The following is a 15,080-nucleotide window of genomic DNA, read 5'->3' as shown; positions in this document are numbered from 1 at the left end:
GACAAGGTCACGCAATTACTCATCCTGACATTAATGCGCCAGATTATGAAATCAAAGGACAAATTCTACACATGGTGACTAATCAATGCCAATTTAGTGGTGCGCCGAAGGAAGATCCAAACGGGATCTGCACATTATTTAAAATCCGAGAAGTGGAGGATGAACAGATATATCTCATGTTATTTCCCTGGACTTTAAAGGGAGAAGCCAAAGATTGGTTGGAATCGTTACCTGAAGGGGCGATTGATACATGGGATGTTTTAGTTGAAAAATTTCTTAAACAATTCTTTCCGGCATCTAAAGCCGTAAGACTTCAAGGAGAAATTGTTACGTTCATACAGAAACCAAATGAAACTCTATATGAGGCATGGACAAGATTTGAAAAGTTATTAAGAGGATGTCCGCAACATGGTTTAGACACTTGTCAAATAGTACAAATATTCTACCAAGGATGCGACATCACTACAAGAAAAGACATAGATATAGCAGCTGGTGGTTCTATTATGAAGAAAACAGAAACTGATGCTTACAAAATTATTGATAACACTGCTTCCCACTCACATGAGTGGCACCAAGAAAAAGATATCGTTAGATCATCTAAAGCAGCTAGAGCCGACTCTAGTCATGACTTAGATTCTATTTCTGCAAAGATAGATGCTGTCGAGAGACGTATGGAAAAGATGACTAAGGATATTCACTCAATACGAATTAGTTGTGAGCAGTGTGGAGGACCACATTTGACAAAAGATTGTCTCAGTATTGAACTAACAATGGAACAAAGAGAGAATATTTCATACATAAACCAAAGGCCTGGAAATAATTATCAGAATAATTATCAACTTCCAAGACCGATTTATAATCAAAATCAGAATTATAACCGAAATATTCCATACAACAACCAACAAGGTCCTAGCAATCAACAAGTATCCAATAATACTTACAACCAGCAAAGACCTAATTTTCAAAACAAACCACCACAAACCGATGATAAAAAGCCAAATTTAGAAGATATGATGATAAAGCTAGTTGAAACTCAAACGCAGTTTTTCACATCTCAGAAACAAACTAATGAACAAAATGCTCAAGCATTTAGAAATCAACAAGTTTCTATTCAAAATTTGGAACAAGAAGTAAGTAACCTAGCAAGGTTAATAGGTGAAAGAAAACCGGGAAGTCTACCTAGTGATACAAATGCTAACCCCCGGAATTAAACAGCTAAAGCCATTACCACAAGAAGTGGTACAACACTTAAACCACCTGAAATACCTGTAACTTCTAATGAAGCTATTCCTACTCCACAAGAACCACAACCTGAACAAGATAAGGAAACAGAACCGGTAGTTGAAAAGGTTAATGAAGATAACACAGTTAAGGCTAAACCTTATGTTAAACCATATCAACCACCACTTCCTTACCCGAGTAAATTGAAAAAAGAGAGGCTTGAAGCCGAGCAATCCAAATTCTTGGATATGTTTAAACTGATAAATGTCAATCTTCCTTTCATTGATGTGATTTCAGGAATGCCTAAATATGCTAAATTCTTGAAAGATCTGATCACGAATAGAAAGAAAATGGAAGAACTCTCGGCTGTTACTATGAATGCTAATTGTTCAGCAGTGCTGTTGAATAAGATACCAGAAAAACTATCTGATCCAGGAAGTTTCACAATTCCATGTTTTCTGGGTAGTCTTAGTTCAATAGAAGCATTGGCAGACTTAGGTGCTAGTATAAATTTAATGCCGTATTCACTATACGCTAAACTAGACCTTGGAGAATTGAAACCAACAAGAATAAGTATACAACTAGCCGATAGATCAATAAAATATCCTAGAGGGATAATGGAGAACATGCTAGTTAAAGTTGGTACTTTAGTATTTCCAGTAGATTTTGTTGTTCTGGACATGGAAGAAGATTCTCAAGTTCCTCTCATATTAGGAAGACCATTCTTAAAATGAGAAATCACAACTCATTTCTGTGTTGAAAGCTCATAAACCAGCCATTGCATGGAAGACTCATGATATTAAAGGAATAAGTCCTTCGTATTGCACACATAAAATCCTTATGGAAGAAGGTCATAAAACGTATGTGTAACGCCAACGAAGACTAAATCCTAATATGCAAGATGTTGTTAAGAAATAAATTATTAAACTGCTAGATGCAGGTTTAATTTACCCAATTTCTGATAGTCCATGGGTAAGCCCAGTTCAATGCGTGCCTAAGAAGGGTGGCATGACTGTCATCACAAATGAGAAAAATGAGCTTATTCCTACTAGGACTGTAACAGGATGGCGTGTATGTATTGATTATAGAAAATTATATGACGCTACCAGAAAAAGATCACTTTCCCTTACCGTTCATTGATCAAATGTTGGAAAGATTAGCCGGAAATAGTTACTATTGTTTTCTTGATGGATTTTCCGGATATTTTCAAATTCCAATAGCACCCGAGGACCAAGAGAAAACCACATTCACGTGCCCTTATGGTACTTTTGCTTACGAACGCATGCCATTTGGACTTTGCAACGCCCCTGCAACCTTTCAAAGGTGCATGATGGCGATTTTTCACGACATGATAGAAGAATGCATGGAAGTTTTCATGGATGACTTTTCAATCTTCGGTGATACATTTGAATCATGTCTAGTTAATCTTGAACGAATGCTTATTAGATGTGAACAATCAAATCTAGTTCTTAATTGGGAGAAATGCCATTTCATGGTTAAAGAAGGCATCGTTCTTGGACATAAAATTTCAAAAGAAGGAATTGAAGTGGATAGAGCTAAAGTAGATGTAATTGCTAAACTTCCACATCCCACCAATGTTAGAGGAGTTAGGAGTTTTCTAGGGCATGCCGGTTTTTACCGACATTTCATTAAAGATTTTTCTAAAATTGCCACTCCTATGAATAAACTCCTAGAAAAAGATGCTCCATTCATCTTTTCAGATGAATGCATCAAATCTTTTAATATTCTTAAAGAGAATCTCACTAATGCGCCGATCATGATAACACCAAATTGGAATCTACCGTTTGAACTAATGTGCGATGCAAGTGATTTTGCAATAGGAGCCGTTTTAGGGCAAAGGATTGAAAAATGATTTCAACCTATATATTATGCTAGTAAGACATTACAAGGAGCACAAACAAATTATACAACTACTGAAAAAGAACTCCTTGCTATTGTCTTTGCTTTTGACAAATTTCGTTCATATCTTGTTCTAGCTAAAACGGTGGTCTATACCGACCATTCTGCTCTTAGATACCTATTTTTGAAACAAGATGCCAAACCACGATTAATCCGTTGGATCGTACTCTTACAAGAGTTCGATATTGAAATCCGAGATAAAAGAGGAGCAGAAAATCTCGCCGCTGATCATCTTTCTCGTCTTGAAAATCCCGACTTAGAAGTTCTAAATGAATCGGCCATACAAGACAACTTTCCTGATGAATATCTATTGAAGATAGATTATAATGAAATTCCATGGTTTGCAGACTATGTAAACTACTTAGTATGTGGATTCCTTGAAAAAGGATTGTCGTACCAAAAACGAAAGAAATTCTTCAGTGATATAAAACACTATTTCTGGGAAGATCCACATTTGTTTAAAAGTTGTCCCGATGGAATAATACGCCGATGTGTATTCGGAGATGAAGCTAGTAAAATCTTAAACCATTGTCACACATGACCAACAGGAGGGCATTATGGGCCTCAACTAACAGCAAGAAAAGTTTATGATGCTGGATTCTATTGGCCTACAATTTACAAAGACGCGCACCTTCTTTGCAAATCCTGTGATACTTGTCAAAGGGCCGGAAAAATAAGTCAACGTGATGAAATGCCACAAAATGTCATTCAAGTATGTGAAGTATTTGACATTTGGGGTATTGACTTTATGGGTCCATTTCCAAAATCTCATAATAATCTCTACATTCTCGTAGCTATTGATTATGTATCTAAATGGGCGGAAGCACAAGCTCTCCCAACTAACGATGCACGAGTTGTAGTCAACTTTTTAAAATGTCTTTTTGCAAGGTTTGGAACACCGAAAGCTTTAATAAGTGATCGGGGAACTCATTTTTGTAATAATCAACTTGAGAAAGTTCTCAAAAGATATGGACTAACTCATAAAATCTCCACTGCATATCATCCACAGATAAGTGGACAAGTTGAAAATACCAACCGAGCTTTAAAACGTATTCTAGAAAAAACCGTAGGATCAAATCTGAAGGAATGGTCCATTAAGTTGGAGGATGCACTCTGGGCTTTTAGAACAGCCTACAAAACTCCAATAGGAACCACACCTTTTAAACTTGTTTACGGAAAAGCATGTCATCTTCCAGCAGAAATTGAACACAAAGCATTTTGGGCTTTGAAGACATGTAATCTTGATTTACATGAAGCTGGACGTCTACGGTTAAGTCAATTAAACGAATTAGAAGAATTAAGACATGAAGCATACAAAAATTTGTTAATCTATAAGGAAAGAACAAAGAAATGGCATGATAAAAGAATCAGAAGTTCAAAAGAATTCAAAGAAGGAGACAGAGTTCTTCTTTTCAATTCACGATTCAAGCTATTTCCTGGAAAATTGAAATCAAGATGGTCTGGACCATTCATAGTCAAAAGAGTTTTCCCATACGGAACAGTAGAATTAATAAATTCAAATGGGATTGAATTTAAAGTTAATGGTCACAGAGTTAAACATTACATACATGGTCCGATGGAAGTTGACAATGAAGTTAATCATAATTTCACCACCCAAGAAAACCTTCAAAATGAAAACATAAATATGTTATCAACAACATATGAAAAATCAAAATTGGAATTTAGGGAGGAGTCAAATTTGAGTGATGAAGAAGAATTCTTATACAAACCTCCCATTCCAAGAAACGAAGAAAAATGTGAACAAGAAGTTCAAATAGAAGTGAAAGAACCAAGAAAAGAACACCCGAAAAAGGTTTACAAACCAACTCGACTTACTAAAGCAGGAGACCCGGGTGAATTTATCATTTCTTGCTTGCTTAATGATGGTGCTGTATATAATGGACTCGCAGATTTAGGAGCAAGTGCAAATATTATGCCTCTTTCCTTATACAAAAGATTAGGCATGGGTAAATTAAAACCAACCAAAATAGGTGTTTAATCATTTGACCAAACCATTAAACACCCGGTTGGAATAGCAAATAATTTACTTGTTAACGTGGGAAGTTTGACCTTTGTTGCAAACTTCATAGTGATTAATATGGAGGAAAACCTTGATATTCCTCTAATTCTAGGTCGCCCATTTTTAGCAACCACTGAGGCATTCATTGATGTAAGAGAAGGTAGAATGACACTTAGGGATGGTGATACATCGATCACCTTTGTGAACCTAAAGTTTAGATCTCCACCAACCAAAACTGTTAGACCAATAAAAACGCATAAGTGTGGGGAAGATGAAGAAACACTTAATGATGATCCAATCACAAAGAATGCCGTTGATGATACGAAATTAGATGAACCCATTGTTAACAGTTCAACGAAGAAACTTTATAAACGGATTCACGATGCTAAGATTAAGGGAAACTTTAAGTTATGTAACTGATTATTATCCAATTTATCGCCAAAAGAAAAGGCGATGTTAGTTGAATTTGTGAAAGTTACGGAGGAAATCAACAAATGGATTGAAGTAAAAGTCAAAGATATACAAGTTGTTGATGATTCAATTGAAAACGAAGTTAATCACAATTTCGATACCACAGCTAACTAAGTGTGGGGAGAATCAAGTCTTTAAAGGATAATATGTATTTCTGTTAGAGTTAGATTTTTTTTGTTTTCGTGTAGTTCTCGAAAATGGAACCCGAATGGTTTTTCCTAGCAGACCCTAAAGAACTAGTCTTCTTTCCCCATTCTAAATTTTTTTTTTAGGTTTTTATGAAATGAAGACTTCCTGTGAACTAAACCATGGTCTAATGCTACACGCTTTGATCACTAAACGTAATAATGACACACTTTCGAGTGAAATAGTATCATTAATCAGAGGTAAATTGGACGGAGTAAGAAAAGAATCCAGATGCGAAGATAATAAGTTACAATTTGGTAAAGGAAAATCAAAATCCGCAGCGAAAAGAAGAGCACGACTCCTTGAAAAATGTCACAAATGCGGAAAATGGTCACACGAAGGTAAATGTTCAAATAATCAAACTTATTCAAACACCGAATTTGTTACTTTATGCAGAGATGGACCGTTCATATGTTTAGAAGAAAAAACATTAAATGCTCGAGGTTACGCCTATGTAGCCATGTAAAATCAATTAGTTCGACTATCTTATGAGTGGGCTAGAGCATATCACTAAGAAATATATTTCACAGGTAAGTCTGTACAGTTTTTATTTTTTATTTTTAACCTTTTGATAATAAACGCTAATTTGTTCGCTATAAAGTAATTAAATTGGTATTCGATGAAATTAGGTCTTGCGACCGAAATTATTGATATCATACAAAAATTTATTACATCACTGCGAAATTTAACGTTTATTCTTAAGGTATAAATATCTTTAATCAATCAACACAAAATATTTCAAAAATTCATCATGAGTTAAATTAGGTCATGGAACCGAAATTACTTTACCGAAAAGAGGGGCGCATATTTTTGATAATATTTGATTGATTAAAGTGGGATAAAAGCCAAAAAGATTTTTAATTTTATTTTTACTTTATTTTTAAAATTAATATATTTAAAATTGTAAATATTTAAAAAATTGATATTTTTAATATAAGTTTGTATGTATAAAAACAAAATTAAATTTAAGTTTGGTGTAAATTTTTAATATTAATTTTTAATTTTATTCATTTTAAATTTAAGTTTGGTGTGAATTTTTAATTTTAAATATGAATTTTGAATTTTATGCATTTTAAATTTAAGTTCTGTGAATTTAAAAACCAAAATTTACTTTTTCTCATTAAGTTAAAAATATGATTTTTAAAAATCGTCGTGAGTTGAAGACTAGGTCGTTGAACCGAAATTGCTTTACCCGAGGGAGGGACGAGAACTTTTATTATCATTATTTTTAATCTTATTGAATTAAAGTATGCCAAAAACATTAAAAACCAAAAAAAAAAAAAATCTAAGCTTTTAAAACAATCGCTACAAAAAGACAAATTTTAAAATTTTATCGAGGGACGGACTAGGACATTGTTCCGAAACGACCTCGTCCTAAATAACAAGGGAAACAAAATTTTAAAATTAATTACTTAATTGTTTTATAAGTTAAAGATTGTAAAAAAAAAAAAAATTCAAACACCGCGACTCGCGGAGTTTGTAAGGGTCAAACACCGCGACTCGCGGAGGACCAAAAATACAGAAAAAAATATAAGCTGCCCGAACAGATCAGTCAACACCCACACCAACAAAAATACTGCGAAAAACCCGAAAAAACACTCTAAAATCCGAAAATTTTCACCAAAAATCATCACATTTTTTACTAAAATCATGTTGAGAAGGATGCTATCAAGGAATTACTCAAGAAAAACGGTAAATTTCTACACCTAAATACCATTTAATCTGAAAATTAGTGTTCTTGAGCAATTTTAAACCCAATTCGATTTTGATGCTTTTTAGTGTACTTATGCTTAAATTGCTTATGTATTATGCTTGTATAACCTAGATTGATGCTATTTAACATGATTAGAAGCCTTAAACTTCAAATTTTGAGTAATCTAGGGTTTGTGTTCTTGAGCAATTTGGGGTTTTTTGATATAAACAGGTTATAGTTGATTTTTGTCATGAATTATTGCTAAATTAAGTAGTGTAACATGTTTAGGTAGTTAAATGATCCAAACTTTGAACCTAAACATGATTTTTGAGAATTAAAGTGGACTTTTTCAAGTCTAAAATTCATGAACTTGATTTTTGAGAGATAATGCCATTTGAAACTTGTTTAATTGCTAGTAATGATTATTTTGACATGTTATTTGAGTTGGTTGCTTATGAACTTGGCAAACATTTTCGTATATGATTATTTGAAAAAGTGTAGATTTGATAAAAATATGAAAATGAGCATAAGTTTGATATAAATTGATCATGTCATTGTAATTATTTTGATTGATGATTTTGCTGACACTAATGCATATTTGGATGCACAAAAATTGTGTTTGATGTGTTTTGCAGACTGAAAGGGGTTAATCTTCATCCCAAGCTCGCAATGCTCCTCCGGAGAATGTGGAACAACAGGATGTTGATAGCTATTACAAACAAGATATACCTCATCCAGTTATGATATTTTCTGATATGCACGTGGAGAATTTGCACCCGAACTTGAGATTTGACAGACGTTGGATAGATTATCCAAAATACCAAAGGGGCTTGCACACTCTTCATTCTAAAGCTGTTGAAGTACCTAGGTTAATATAATGGGAACCGTTAGAAGCCGTAGAATTGGCCGAGCCAATTAGGGAATTACTTACGCAGAGGTATGGTAATTCTACTTTTAACGATTGGGTACGTTTATTCAACATGCGTAGACCTGTATATAAAGTATGGTGTGAGGAATTATTGTGTAGTATAGAAATAAATGATCGGGTAGTTAGTTTAACCGATCGATCTTTTATTAGATTTTTGTTAGGAGGTTCGATGTGCCACATGTCTCTACTAGACATGGCTCAGGCCTTACGTATATATACGCCTGAGGAGCTAGCATCTGCCGATTGTCGAGGGTTGATATTGAACGGTAGAAAGATTGATGAAAATTTTGATACACATGGTGTATGGAGTCAAATGACTAGCCATCACCGATTTAAAGGGGGAAAATTACTCTTATTTGGATATAGATAGAGCTGAGTTAAGAGTAATTCATAGGTTTTTAGCCAATTCGATTACACAACGAGGTAAGAATAAGGAAAAGGTAAATGAACAGGATTTGTTTTACCACATGTGTATTCGAGACCCACAAAGCGCTGTAAGTATACCTTATTGTGTGGGTTATTATTTATCAGCTATGGTTAGAGGGATGAGACCGCACAGTATAATAGGAGGTGGTATATTTATTACTTTGATTGCTGAATATCTCAATGTGGATATAAGTCGGGGGGGATTACTAATTGAAGAACCAGAACCGCACGATACAATTGGTTTAAATGTATATCATGGTGCAAAGGTTTTGAAAAGGCGAAATAACACCGCAGTAAGATATAATGGAAGACATCCACAGGTTGAGAGAAATCAACAGCCAGGTAATGTGGGAGGGGGAAATGAAATGACAGAAATGCAAAGGTTTATAGCTTCACAAGAGTATGAAAATGCTAGACATCGAGCATTTGAAGATTGGCAAGTTCATCAAAACCAAATCATAGCTCATTGCCAACATGTAGGTAGAAACTATATTCCTACTCCATCGCCTATATTTCCTCCCTGGTCTATAGAGATGCAACCACCGTATCCTACTTATAACCCAACTGAAGCATTTTATAACACATACGGTTATGCATGGAACCCCTACTGGTATCAGTAACAACCCTAGTCTACTTAGTTTTATTTATTTTATTATTTGTAATGTTGATACATTTAATACTTATGTTAATATTGTAATAGTTTTTATAATTTTCTAACTTTTATTATTAGATTTTAATAATTTTTGAATGTGGGGTAATATACCAAACTTCAAAAATATGTATATATGTTTGCAGTTTATCTTATGTACACAACAGGATAAAACAACGCATTTTCAAAGACTGGCATTAAGTTCAGCAAAAGCAACTAATTTTGACGACAAGATGAAAAATAAATGTGATGTAACAACAAGACGGAATGAACAAATGATATGCACTATTTATCATTCAGCAAACAAACGCCAATATGTTTGGAAACTTTGGTAAAATTTAATCATTTTTCTACGCTAATCACCCTCAATAATTTAAATTGTTACTGATTTCTTGCAAATGAGGGCATTGCAAGATCTTAAGTGTGGGAAGAGGTTAAATTCTTTCGGAATTTTAAAATTTTTTACTTTATACACTTGGTTACCATTAGAAATACTAGTAAAGCAGTAGTTGTATTAGAATCTAGTGCTCTCTGATAATAAAGAACAGCCCTAGTCTTATATACTGACTACCCAATTCTAGTAAAATTTTTCAAAATTTTCAATTAAATGAACTCAAAATCATGTTTATACATATTTATGAACGATAAAACTAGGTGTTAACACCGAAATTATTGTTACCTCGGAAAGGACATAAATTGAGAAACAAACCAAAATGTTAGAATTCATTTAAGAATGGAATAGAGGAAAATAAAAAGGCAAAGAAAAGAAAATAAAGGCCAAGTGTGGGAAATTTTTACCAAGTTATTCAAAATATATATCACATATTTCTGTAACAAATAATTGAAAATACTTTTGTTTTGAACGATAATTAACTATTTTACCCGATTTACTGTAAGAAAGATGGATCTACACGATGAATCAATTCCATCATTAAAAGGAAGTAAAGTCTTCCGAAAAAGAAACGCGCTTCTTGATTTAGGTCATGAAGTTGTCGTCCAGACCAGCTGTAGGTTGACGAAAAACCTAGAAAAGTCATCACTAAAATCAGCAGGAAATCCACGGACCTCAGCATCAAACAGGGTCGCCAAGTGGTCAGACTTATCCTAACCATGAGAGGATCTGTCTTGTAAAATGGGGAGGACACCGTGCAAATTTGCTGGATAAGGCTAATGAATCAGATCCCCAGAAAGGATAATCTCCTTAAAGATTAAAAATCAGCTTTTAAGCCTGATATTACTCAATCCTTGAGATTGACCTTAAAGATTGAGAATTACAAACTCATGGAATTCAATGATATCTAAACTCGAGCTTGAACAAGAAAATATTTTGATCAAAATTTCAAACCGATTTGTTTTCTGAAAACCTACTTTCAATGCGTTCATTACCATTGAACGTAAAATCCTAGGAATTCACCTAGAATTCATTAGGTCACCTGAACCAAATCGGGTGTCAACCGTAAGAACGGTGGTTGCATAGCATGGTCAAAGACAGGACCTTGTGCCAGACCGGAAAATTATAAGGGTGAGCTTTACTATTGCTCATACAAAGGATAGTAATTGCGTCCGACACGTTATAGACCATAATTAAAAGCATGTCAGGGGACATTGCCTTAACAGTTGCTTGTTCAACGCTTTCCTTTACAACCGGACGGTAGTTTACCGAAAGGTAATATACGGAGCAAGTATACTGGACGTGTTGCTTTCCTAATACAAGGTTAGCAAGTGGGTGACACAAAACCATAAGTTTTGAGCCAAAATTTTCAAATCTAAAATCCACCAAACCCACAAAAAGAATTTGCAAACACCGGTGAAGGGTTATTCCGGAAAACTTATCTAGGGTAAAAGCTAGATTTAATTTTCAAAAGATCAAATATTTTCATAAAGATCCAATTTCTTAATGGATCTAAATTTTTATAGTCATGTGAGACTGTAAACCACATCGTTACTACCATTGTTTATACCGTCGCAAAGAAATCACTGATGTACAAAGTGTGAAAAATAAAGAAGTGATTCTAGTATTTCAAGACTATATTGCTTGAGGACAAGCAATGCTCAAGTGTGGGAATTTTTGATAATGCTAAAAACGAACATATATTTCATAGCATTATTCCTCAAGAAAGACAAGCTTGTAGTTGCAATTGTTCTATTTACAAGTGATATTCGTTTAAATAATAAAAGGTGAAGACAAAAGACAGATTCGACGAATTAAAGACGCAAACGACCAAAAAGCTCAAAAGTACAAAATACAATCAAAAAGGTTCCAATTATTGATGAGAAACGTCTAAAAATTACAAGAGTACAAGATTCGAAATGCAAAATACAAGATATTAATTTGTACGCAAGGACGTTCGAAGATCCGGAACCGGGACCAGAGTCAACTCTCAACGCTCGACGCAACGGACTAAAAATTACAAGTCAACTATGCACATGAATATAATATAATATATAATTAATTCTTAAAATTTATATATATATTATAATATATTTAAAAATCGTCGGCAAGAAAGGTTCCAAATTAGTGTGAGCTGGAAAAACGAACTCCGCGAGTTGCGGAGTTTGCAGTGCAAAAATTACGCGAGTCGCGGAGCTTCCCTGGACTCAAATCCCTATAAAAGGCAACACAGTTTGATCGTTTTTAATATCATATAATCTATCTCTCTCTCTCTCAATATATACGTAATTATATATATAATTTATATTTTAATTTTAATTTTAATTTTAATTTTAAATCCTAATAATAAGGGTATGTTAGCGAATGTTGTAAGGGTGTAAGTCGAAATTTTGTCCGTGTAACGCTACACTATTTTTAATCATTGTAAGTTATGTTTATATTATTTTCATTAATGTCTCGTAGCTAAGTTATTATTATGCTTATTTAAATCGAAGTAATCATGATGTTGGGCTAATTACTAAAATTGGGTAATTGGGCTTTGTACCAAAATTGGGGTTTGGATAAAAGAACGACACTTGTGGATATTAGACTATAGGCTATTAATGGGTTTTATATTAACTAAACAATACATTGTTAATTTAATATACAAACTTATAATTTGACGTATTTATATATAACCACATACGCTTGACTGGGTACGGTGGACGGGATATCTATAAATACCAATAATTATTCATTTTACTTGACACGGAACTGGATTAATAGTTAATAGACTTGTTGAAATAGGGGTGAATTACATTCAAGGGTAATTGGTGTAATTGTTAACAAAGTAGTAAAACCTTGGTTTACACGCAGTCGATAACCTGGTGTATTCATTAAACAAAGTATTAAAACCTTGTTACAATTCGAATCCCCAATTAGTTGGAATATTTGACTTCGGGAATAAGAATAATTTGACGAAGGCTTTCGCTCTTTATATTTATGACTGATGGACTATTATGGACAAATCCGTATGGACATATTAAATAATCCAGGACAAAGAACAATTAACCCATGGGCATAAAAATAAAATCAACACGTCAAACATCATGATTACGGAAGTTTAAATAAGCATAATTCTTTTATTTCATATTTAATTTCCTTTATTTTATATTTAATTGCACTTCTAATTATCGCACTTTTATTTATTGTTATTGTATTTAATTGCACTTTTAATTATCGTACTTTTTAATTATCGCAATTTTATTTTATCGCACTTTTATTATCGCATTCTTTATCGTTATTTACTTTACGCTTTAAATTAAGTCTTGTATTTATTTTTAATATTTTACATTAGGTTTTAACTGCGACTAAAGTTTTAAAATCGATAAACCGATCATTAAACGGTAAAAACCCCCCTTTTATAATAATAATATTACTTATTTATATATTTGTATTTTTATAATTTAAAACTAATATAGCGTTAAGCTTTGATTAAAAGATTCCCTGTGGAACGAACCGGACTTACTAAAAACTACACTACTGTATGATTAGGTACACTGCCTATAAGTGTTGTAGCAAGGTTTAAGTATATCCATTCTATAAATAAATAAATATCTTGTGTAAAAATTGTATCATATTTAATAGTATTTCGTTGTAAAAATAAAGCTATTTTATATACACCTCGCAGAACATCAGTTAAAAAGAAAGATGGGTCTTTTCGCATGTGTATTGATTACCGTGAGCTGAACAAAGTAACCATCAAAAACCGATACCCTTTACCCCGAATCGACGACCTATTTGATCAACTCCAAGGTTCGAGCGTATACTCCAAAATCGACTTAAGGTCGGGTTATCATCAATTGAGGGTTAAAGAAGCCGATATACCAAAAAAAAACCTTCAGAACTCGTTATGGCCATTACGAATTCATGGTTATGCCATTCGGTCTAACCAATGCACCCGCAGTTTTCATGGATCTCATGCACGAGTATGTAGTCCATATTTAGATAAGTTTGTTATTGTCTTTATTGATGACATTCTTATCTATTCGAAGATTAACCAAGAACACGAACAACATTTGAGACTTGTATTAGAGTTGTTAAGAAAAGAACAACTTTATGCAAAATTCTCTAAGTGCGCTTTTTGGTTAAATGAAGTACAATTTCTTGGCCACGTAGTCAGTAGTAATGGAATCAAAGTTGATCCCGCCAAGATCGAAGCCATCAAAAATTGGGAAACCCCGAAAACTCCAACGCAAATACGTCAATTTTTGGGTTTAGCCGGTTATTATAGGAGATTTATTCAAGATTTCTCCCGAGTAGCCAAACCTTTAACTGCCTTGACACACAAGGGAAAAAAGTATGAATGGACTTCCGAACAAGAGGGTGCTTCCAATTGTTGAAAAAGAAGTTGACTACGGCACCTATTTTATCGTTACCTGACGGAATGAAAGATTTTGTTATCTACTGCAACGCATCAAGATTGGGTTTTGGGTGTGTTCTTATGCAACGGAAGAAGGTGATTGCATATGCTTCTCGACAACTCAAAATTCATGAACAAAACTACACTACACATGATCTGGAATTGGGCGCCGTTGTTTTTGCATTAAAGATGTGGAGACATTATCTATATGGGGTCAAGTTTATTGTATACACCGACCACAAAAGTCTTCAACATATTTTAAATCAAAAGTAACTAAATATGAGGCAGCGTAGGTGGGTTGAGCTGCTAAATGATTATGATTGTGAAATCCGTTACCACCCGGGGAAAGCGAATGTGGTAGCCGATGCCTTGAGTCGAAAGGAAAGAGAACCTATTCGAGTAAAAGCTATGAACATGATTATTCATACTAATCTTAGTACTCGAATAAAAGAGGCACAACAAGAGGTTTTGAAGGAAGGAATTTTTGGAAAGGAAATACCCAAAGAATTAGAAAAACAGCTTAATATTCGGGAAGACGGAACCAGGTATATAGCTGAAAGAATTTGGGTACCAAAGAATGGGGATTTGAGGAAAGTGGTACTAGATGAAGCACATAAAACCAGATATTCAATACATCCCGGAGTGGGGAAAATGTACCAAGACCTCAAGAGAAACTTTTGGTGGCCAGGAATGAAGGCCGATATAGCCACATATGTAGGAGCATGTTTGACTTGTTCTAAAGTCAAGGCTAAACATCAGAAACCATCGGGTCT

At 33.9% G+C, this 15,080-nt stretch overlaps 1 non-coding gene across 1 annotated transcript; it reads right to left on the bottom strand.

Moving 5' to 3' along the window:
- Window positions 1-308: 308 nt before the first annotated feature.
- LOC139894900 (small nucleolar RNA R71) lies at window positions 309-415 on the bottom strand. The gene has a single exon (XR_011775378.1). It is a non-coding gene; the product is annotated as a small nucleolar RNA R71 (small nucleolar RNA).
- Between the last annotated feature and the right edge of the window lie 14,665 nt (window positions 416-15,080).

This window comes from Rutidosis leptorrhynchoides, chromosome 2 (genome assembly GCF_046630445.1).
Source record: "Rutidosis leptorrhynchoides isolate AG116_Rl617_1_P2 chromosome 2, CSIRO_AGI_Rlap_v1, whole genome shotgun sequence".
Classification (NCBI taxonomy): Eukaryota; Viridiplantae; Streptophyta; class Magnoliopsida; order Asterales; family Asteraceae; genus Rutidosis; species Rutidosis leptorrhynchoides.
The sequence above is the reverse complement of the archived record's forward strand: the minus strand, read 5'-3'. Positions and strand labels throughout refer to the sequence as shown.